The sequence below is a fragment of the Periplaneta americana genome, chromosome 15, assembly GCF_040183065.1.
Source record: "Periplaneta americana isolate PAMFEO1 chromosome 15, P.americana_PAMFEO1_priV1, whole genome shotgun sequence".
In the NCBI taxonomy this organism is placed as follows: Eukaryota; Metazoa; Arthropoda; class Insecta; order Blattodea; family Blattidae; genus Periplaneta; species Periplaneta americana.
This window is the reverse complement of record NC_091131.1, coordinates 12219929-12229950: the sequence shown is the minus strand read 5'-3', so window position 1 is coordinate 12229950 and position 10022 is coordinate 12219929. Positions and strand designations below refer to the sequence as shown.

Genomic DNA, 10022 nt, shown 5'->3' with positions numbered 1-10022 from the left:
TAAGTATTGTTAAACATACATTTCAAAGTGGAATTCGGTTTTCGGAGTTTGTACTAATCATTTCAAGTGATCAAACAAAATACATTTTTAGGTTAGGTCTCGTGAATCGTAATCTGTTTAGTCAAAACAATGCATTTCATGTTGTCAGAAAAATACATTTTAATATTAGATCATATTATTATCCAACTAATAAAAGCTTCCTTTGCCATTGCTATCCTTCTCTCGACTTCCTGGCAGCAGCTCAAGTTACTGCTTATGGTACACAACAAGTATTTGAAGCTGTCCACTTGCTCTACTGCCTCATTTGGTATTAGCATGTATATGTGTATATATATATATATATATATATATATATATATATATATATATATATGTGAAACAGAACTAATAATGAATAAACCTAATACTTAGCAACTAATATTACTTGTTAAATACATTTTGACAATATAAATCTGCTTTATAGGGAGCTTCACCTGAAAGACTAGATTTGCATAATATATACGTCACTGTGTACGTTAACAGAAAACCACAATTCCAAGTCACACAGAGATTGTGTGCACTCGAGGTGGGTCTCTGGCGTTTCGTCAGCCCACGCGAGTTGTGTGGATATAAAGGGAAAAGTTGAGACGGTGTCGGGTGGAGTTCCCGGGTAGCTCAGTGGTAGAGCGCTGGTACGTTCAACCAGGGGTCCCGGGATCGATACCCGGCCCCGAAACAATTTTTCCCTTGAAATTATTCAAATCTGCTTTACAGGGAGCTTCACCTGAAAGACTAGATTTGCATAACATATACGTTACTGTGTACGTTAACAGAAAACCACAATTCCAAGTCACACAGAGAATGTGTGCACTCGTTGTGGGTCTCTGGCATTTCGCCAGCCCACGCGAGTTGTGTGGATATAAAGGGAAAAGTTGAGACGGTGTCGGGTGGAGTTCCCGGGTAGCTCAGTGGTAGAGCGCTGGTACATTCAACCAGAGGTCCCGGGATCGATACCCGGCCTCGGAACAATTTTTCCCTTGAAATTATTCAAATCTGCTTTACAGGGAGCTTCACCTGAAAGACTAGATTTGCATAATATATACGTTACTGTGTACGTTAACAGAAAACCACAATTCCAAGTCACACAGAGATTGTGTGCACTCGTTGTGGGTCTCTGGCGTTTCGTCAGCCCACGCGAGTTGTGTTGATATAAAGGGAAAAGTTGAGACGGTGTCGGGTGGAGTTCCCGGGTAGCTCAGTGGTAGAGCGCTGGTACGTTCAACCAGGGGTCCCGGGATCGATACCCGGCCCCGGAACAATTTTTCCCTTGAAATTATTCATAAATAAAAATAATTAAAGTTAATAGTTTTTATTTATTTCCCGAAAGTTTTGTTTCTGTCACTTGTGGAGTTTTAAAAATAAGCGATTCTAGTCATAAAGGCCTTTTTTATAGTATATCAGTTTACGATAAAGGCCTTTTTTATAGTATAACAGTTTAAGATACATATTATGATATGAACATAATAATTCATTAAAGGTAGTAATTTTCCAAATTTTGTGTGGTAAATGACTAATCATCAAAGAGTTGAGAACCACGCCTGAATAGAGTTTTGTATGTCAGAACTTTAATAAACTTATTTTTTTCATTCTTCGCTTTCAGTGGCATTCCTATCTTTGTTGGTCGTAGGGCATGGATACAGTTCTGTGTAGAAACCTTTCACTTAATCTTCTTAAGGTCTCCAATTTTTTAACATTAATTGGTAGCCTCGAGTTATATGCCAGGTTTGTTGGCAGTTCAAACGGTAAATTTTCATCACAAACTGAACAAAGAGAGATTAAAAATAAACTTTCTTGGAGGTTTTTTTAAGTATTTTACATTTATTACGTTAATTACGCATTATTTACGCGTATTTTACTGTAATATAAAGTTCCAACCCTGTTCACATGTTATTGCTTATGTTAAATTATTATTTTTGTGTTTAGGTTTCCATGCCAACGTGGCCCAAGAAAATCGCTCTATATTTCTGTCGGACCTAGGAGAAAACTAAATTCGGGTAAATGGAAAAGAAACGTTTGAAAAATCATATTTAAATACAGTGTTTATGTATTAAGGGACATGATTCAATATCAGAACTGTTGCGTGGATCGTTGACTTTTGAGTATTATTATTGTACTAGCCGTACCCGTGCGCTCCGCTGCACCCGTTAGAAATAAATATAAAGTAATTACATAATTTAAATAGGACATTTGATCCAGGGAACATTCATGTTTGATAGAAGGATAAATCGTTTAATATGTTACTTAATTTAAATTGTATTTAAAATATTAAAATGCGATCATTTTGATCCAGAGTCCAGTCATTTGGTGCAATGACAATTCCTTTAACATGTATCTTAATTGTTATTACCAATTATTTTTGGAAAAGCGAAAATTAACAGAAAAATTTTGGCTACAGATTTATATTAGGCCTATATTATATTATATTATATTATATTATATTATATTATATTATATTATATTATATAAAAAGTGTGTTGATAACGGATGTACTCGAATTAGAAAGTTTTTAATTTGTTGTGGGGGCTCTTGAATCTCAGGAGGAACAACTTTTACAACAGCGCAACATAATCTGCTTGGCTCATTACCCAATTTTTTGCATTACATTTATTGCATATGTATTTTATGTATTTTAACACGATTCAATTGTGCATAGTTAAAATTTGAATTATAAAATAATGGATTGCTAAGCTAAAGTACTATTACTGCATACTAAATCAATACACTCTCGTTGTTCGTTAATTCTCTGAGATAAAAATGAATATGTTCATAAACATTATTATAAGAAATACAGGAAATGAATATACAGAATAACCTATCAAGTTTTCTGTGCATTAGAAGCTATTTTAATCTTACCTGTCCTCAATTCACTCACAAGTTACTGTAATAACATTATAGCATTATGTCCATCCAGAGAAACTACACTTTCCAATGATGAAATAATAATTAATTGTACAAATCGGTTAATTTAGCTTCCGATATTACTTCATACAACACAGAAACATTCTCTGTAGGCTTTCATAGCTTTCGATTGTTGCTGTCCAAGGCCCCTTATAGACGAAGTCATTTGTTTTTTAATTCATTACACGGCCTTAGATGGCAGTTAATTTAATTTTAAAACTCATTTATCTAATTAAATATCAGTCCTATCAAAATTTTTTTTATGAATGAAACGTATCGCAAATTAGTTTTAAAGAAACTTTTGTTATGTAACATTTTTCACAAAAATCAATAATAAGCGAGATATTTCAATTTATTTAATTCAGGCCCCCTTATAATACCCCTTTTTAATCATGTATTATGAATGCCATATAGCCTAAAATCTAAGTTACAACGAACTTAATTTATATTCCAATTTTCATCGAAATCCGTTCAGCCATTATCGCGTGAAAAGGTAACAAACATACAGACAGACAGACAGACATACAAACAAAAATTTCAAAAAAGCGATTTTCGGTTTCAGGGTGGTTAATTATATATGTTAGGACCAATTATTTTTGGAAAATCGAAAATTACCAGAAAAATTTCGCCTGCAGATTTATTATTAGTATAGATTTGTTGCTATGCAACTGTTGAACTCTACTTATTTCTCTAGAGAAACAATGTGACTTAGGTCCAAGGATTCTATACTCTCAATAGGTTATCTCGTTTTTCAATAGCCAATCAAATAGCTAGTTGGCTGATGACGGGTCCATGCTGATTGGTCCTTTATTTTCAATGATAAGCGTGCGTTATAAACATAATCGCCTCAAATAAAAGCATTACAAGGAATATAAACCAAGTGTGTACGTATCATGGAATAAAATAAATACGTTGAAAATGTTTATACCTTGTATATAAAAGCTGTACTTGTCACTGCATTATTTTTCTGTATTTCTTAACAATTCGTCTGCTCTCAGTGTCTGACGTCCGTTTTCGTCTGCTAGTTTCCAGTCTTGTGTTCACATACTAGAGTCTTATAAAGAACCTAGTTTTGACCGTACAATCTATACTAATAATAAATCTGTAGCCGAAATTTTTCTGGTAATTTTCGATTTTCCAAAAATAATTGGTCCTATCATGTATAATTAACTACCCTGAAACCGAAAATCGCTTTTTTGAAATTTTTGTTTGTATGTCTGTCTGTCTGTCTATCTGTCTGTATGTTTGTTACCTTTTCACGCCATAATGGCTGAACAGATTTCGTTGAAAATTGGAATATAAATTAAGTTCGTTGTAACTTAGATTTTAGGCTATATGGCATTCAAAATACATTATTTAAAAGAGGGGTTATAAGGAGGCCTGGATTAAATAAATCGAAATATCTCGCTTATTATTGATTTTCATGAAAAATGTTACATAACAAAAGTGTCTTTAAAAATAATTTTCGATAACTTTTATTTCTTGAAAAAGTTTGATAGGACTGATATTTAATGAGATAAATGAGTTTTAAAATTAAAATAACTGCCATCTAAGGCCGTGTAATGAATTAAAAAACAAATGACTTCGTCTATAAGGGGCCTTGGACAGCAACAATCGAAAGCTATGAAAGATAGCCTACAGATAATTTTTCTGCGTTTCTATGAAGTAATATCGGAAGCTTAATTAACCGATTTGTATAATTAATTATTAATTCACCATTGGAAAGTGTAGTTTCTCTAGATGGACATAATGCTATAATGTTATCACAGTAACTTCTGAGTGAATCGAGGACAGGTAAGATTAAAATACATTCTTATGCACAGAAAACTTGATAGGCTATTCTGTATATTCGTTTCCTGTATTTCCTAAACCAATTTTTATGACAAAATGAGTGGTCTCTGGATCAAAGTGATCGCATTTTAATTTTCTAATTCAATTTAAATTAAGTAACGTAATAAACGATTTATCCTTCTATCAAACACGAATGTTCCCTGGATCAAATGTCCTATTTTAATTATATAATTACTTTATATTTATTTCTAATGGGTGCAGCGGAGCGCACGGGTACGGCTAGTCAACAATAAAATTTCACGTTGAACGTTATGTACGAACATTGCCACATATTCTTTGGTTCTTTTTATAATATTCCGCCCCTTTTTAATCGTGTTCTTGCCATGAAACTCATTGTAGAATTTTTCAGTATTGTTGAAAGTACTTAGGCATGCTGGTGATGGCATGGTTAAACCTTCAAAAGATAGAATAATGTACTAAAATTTAAAGAGGGCCAAGATGGTGGTGTTTTTGTTTTAAATGGATGTTTATAAAAAATCTAACATTGATTGATTTTAATATCTCATTCTAAAGTTTGGAAAAAGGGGCATGTACTGGTAATGAAATGTCAACAACACGTTCATTTACAAAAATCATTATAACTCAACAATGAACTGTCACTGGAGGCTATTATGATTAACCCACTGATTATGCCATAATGACAAAATGTATGTATGTATGTATTTATTTACACTGCAAGTGGGCAAGCACCCGGTGGCAGTGGTATACACAATATAAACAATACACAATAAAGAAATGATAAGCAATATTTACAATACACAATACAATTATACAATACACAATAGGCCTACAATTTTATATACAATACAATAAGAATACACAATATAATTTAACACAATAATAATAAAACATAAATAAAATACCTAATTTTACATTACAACCTACATTATTATGTACAGGCCCTACATAAGTTTCAATAGTCTTTCACTTTATTCTCATCTCACTCACTGTAGTGGCACTATGACGCATTTCACTGACACTTTAGCACACATTTCACTGACACTATAGAACACATTTCACTGACACTATAGAACACATTTCATTGACGCTATAAATTATCACTGATCGGAACTGTTCACTGCACTGTAAAACCATAACTTCACTGACTCACCTCGCTTCACTGATACAACAGTTCAAATAAGTCAAATAATTACACCCTTATGCATACTGTACTTATAAGCAGAACTACATTTAAACTAAACATTTCTAGTCTAAGGCCCTCTTACACGCTATTTTTAAATAATTTACAATTCAAACCAAGGAAGTAACTCGTCAGGCTAATTAAATACATAAAGGCTAATTAAATACATAAAGGCTAATTAAATACATGTCATAAATCGTTAATATAAAATCAATATAATGAGAATTATAGTGAAAAAAACATCACTGGTATCAGTCGTTAACCCTCCACCCCTTTGGTATGCAACTGTTAGTATTAATAGTAGTATTAGTAATTAGTATTTTTTTTATATAAGTAGCATGATTACAAAAGAAAGAAAATAATTTGTAGGTTAACATAGATGAACCTAATCTAATTATATAAAGCTGGTATTAACATAGACTACTTATATAGACCTACGTGATTTATTTAAATTTACCTATAGGCTTTAACATTGTCGGTCGTTTCGGCTTGATTTTCATTAAAGCTGCTCGAAAATCAGGAACAAAATCGTCATCTTTAAAATGATCAGAGCATAATCTGCTTGCATCAGGATTGAATTTATCCTGTCTTTTGCACGCAATTACCCACTTTTTTTTCTAATTTCTAAATGTTTAGGAATGGTAAAGAGAGACAATTCTTTATTTTTATCGTTAGAATTGTTGAATACCGCAACAGCAACCTTTGACATGGCATAATGCATTCAAAACAACATAAACAAGAAAAAAAACACGAGATACTGCTTTGAAGCAATTGAGCTTTGGCGCTCTTAGCTATCTTGTGACGTCAGAATCGCTCTCCTTTCCCCGTCGATCCCTCGCCAACAAGCTCGATAATAATGCAACCTATCATAAGTTTAGAAGCCTTGACTTAGGTCTACATTCTGTCGTCAATAGCAACCAGCAATATCATGGTCAAATCCATTTACTTCCCTTAAAACAAGCTAATAACAGCATGCTTACGGCGATTGGAGAAACCAATATAAACTTTGTCAAGGCGAAATAATCGAGTGCGTAAATTTCATGTGGCTTATAAAGATATACAGGGTGTTCAGTTCAAAGTGTGTCATGGCTCGCTGTATGCCGTCATGTGGCTAGCCGATGAGCCTAGAGAATTCAATCTTCCTACACTTCCGCAGAGGTGTATAACCTATGAGGCAGAGAAGTTGCCTAGCAAGTACGGCGTTCATTCTGAAGAGTACGTACCGATATGTACGGTAACGCCGGTAGTGGCAGGAATGTGAACTGTTTGGAAATACGTACTGTCGTGATATAGGGAGAGGATTAAGACGATTACTTACGCATTTGTTGACATTAACTTCCACGGTCAACATGGAGACAGAGCATTTGATTTGTGTTGTGGAATGTTACCGTACGCAACCGATGATAACAAATACCCTGCTTACGACTTGCCGGCGCAAAACACAGTTCGAAAGAGGTTATGGTAGCACACAGACCGTACAGACCGCCATCTGTTGCTACGACGTTCAAGTTATACCGTACACGTTCTCAAGTTCAGATTGAAGAACGCCTTAAATAATAGGCAACTTCTCTGACATATAAGCTGAAACTCGCTTCAAATCGGTGACCCAACAACAGTGACGTCATGACACACTTTGAAATGAACACCCAGTAGAAATAGACTACTGGGTGTTCAGTTCAAAGTGTGTCATGGCTCGCTGTGTGCCGTCATGTGGCTAGCCGATGAGCCTAGAAAATTCAATCTTCCTACACTTCCGCAGAAGTGTATAACCTATGAGGCAGAGAAGTTGCCTAGGAAGTACGGCGTTCATTCTGAAGAGTACGTACCGATATGTACGGTAACGCCGGTACTGGCAGGAATGTGAACTGTTTGGAAATACGTACTGTCGGGATATGGGGAGAGGGTTAAGACGATTACTTACGTATTTGTTGACATTAACTTCGACGGTCAACATGGACACGGAGCATTTGATTTGTGTTGTGGAATGTTACCGTACACAACCGATGATAACAAATACCCTGCGTACGACTTGCCGGCGCAAAACACAGTTCGAAAGAGGTTATGGTAGCACACAGACCGTACAGACCGCCATCTGTTGCTACGACGTTCAAGTTATACCGTACACGTTCTCAAGTTCAGATTGAAGAACGCCTTAAATAATAGGCAACTTCTCTAACATATAAGCTGAAACTCGCTTCAAATCGGTTACCCAACAACAGTGACGTCATGACACACTTTGAAATGAACACCCAGTAGAAATAGACTACTGGGTGTTCAGTTCAAAGTGTGTCATGGCTCGCTGTATGCCGTCATGTGGCTAGCCGATGAGCCTAGAGAATTCAATCTTCCTACACTTCCGCAGAGGTGTATAACCTATGAGGCAGAGAAGTTACCTAGCAAGTACGGCGTTCATTCTGAAGAGTACGTACCGATACGTACGGTAACGCCGGTAGTGGCAGGAATGTGAACTGTTTGGAAATACGTACTTCGGGATATGGGGAGAGGGTTAAGACGATTACTTACGTATTTGTCGACATTAACTTCGACGGTCAACATGGACACGGAGCATTTGATTTGTGTTGTGGAATGTTACCGTACGCAACCGATGATAACAAATACCCTGCGTACGACTTGCCGGCGCAAAACACAGTTCGAAAGAGGTTATGGTAGCACACAGACCGTACAGACCGCCATCTGTTGCTACGACGTTCAAGTTATACCGTACACGTTCTCAAGTTCAGATTGAAGAACGCCTTAAATAATAGGCAACTTCTCTGACATATAAGCTGAAACTCGCTTCAAATCGGTGACCCAACAACAGTGACGTAATGACACACTTTGAAATGAACACCCAGTAGAAATAGACTACTGGGTGTTCAGTTCAAAGTGTGTCATGGCTCGCTGTGTGCCGTCATGTGGCTAGCCGATGAGCCTAGAGAATTCAATCTTCCTACACTTCCGCAGAGGTGTATAACCTATGAGGCAGAGAAGTTGCCTAGGAAGTACGGCGTTCATTCTGAAGAGTACGTACCGATACGTACGGTAACGCCGGTAGTGGCAGGAATGTGAACTGTTTGGAAATACGTACTTCGGGATATGGGGAGAGGGTTAAGACGATTACTTACGTATTTGTCGACATTAACTTCGACGGTCAACATAGACACGGAGCATTTGATTTGTGTTATGGAATGTTACCATACGCAACCGATGATAAAAAATACCCTGCGTACGACTTGCCGGCGCAAAACACAGTTCGAAAGAGGTTATGGTAGCACACAGACCGTACAGACCGCCATCTGTTGCTACGACGTTCAAGTTATACCGTACCGTACACGTTCTCAAGTTCAGATTGAAGAACGCCTTAAATAATAGGCAACTTCTCTGACATATAAGCTGAAACTCGCTTCAAATCGGTGACCCAACAACAGTGACGTAATGACACACTTTGAAATGAACACCCAGTAGAAATAGACTACTGGGTGTTCAGTTCAAAGTGTGTCATGGCTCGCTGTGTGCCGTCATGTGGCTAGCCGATGAGCCTAGAGAATTCAATCTTCCTACACTTCCGCAGAGGTGTATAACCTATGAGGCAGAGAAGTTGCCTAGGAAGTACGGCGTTCATTCTGAAGAGTACGTACCGATACGTACGGTAACGCCGGTAGTGGCAGGAATGTGAACTGTTTGGAAATACGTACTTCGGGATATGGGGAGAGGGTTAAGACGATTACTTACGTATTTGTCGACATTAACTTCGACGGTCAACATAGACACGGAGCATTTGATTTGTGTTGTGGAATGTTACCATACGCAACCGATGATAACAAATACCCTGCGTACGACTTGCCGGCGCAAAACACAGTTCGAAAGAGGTTATGGTAGCACACAGACCGTACAGACCGCCATCTGTTGCTACGACGTTCAAGTTATACCGTACCGTACACGTTCTCAAGTTCAGATTGAAGAACGCCTTAAATAATAGGCTACTTCTCTAACATATAAGCTGAAACTCGCTTCAAATCGGTGACCCAACAACAGTGACGTAATGACACACTTTGAAATGAACACCCAGTAGAAATAGACTACTGGGTGTTCA

General features: G+C 36.7%; 1 non-coding gene across 1 annotated transcript; it reads left to right on the top strand.

Annotated features, from left to right (window-relative positions):
- The first annotated feature begins 933 nt into the window (after nt 1–933).
- On the top strand, nt 934–1005 carry TRNAN-AUU (transfer RNA asparagine (anticodon AUU)). The gene has a single exon. It is a non-coding gene; the product is annotated as a tRNA-Asn (tRNA).
- Nucleotides 1006–10022: the final 9017 nt, after the last annotated feature.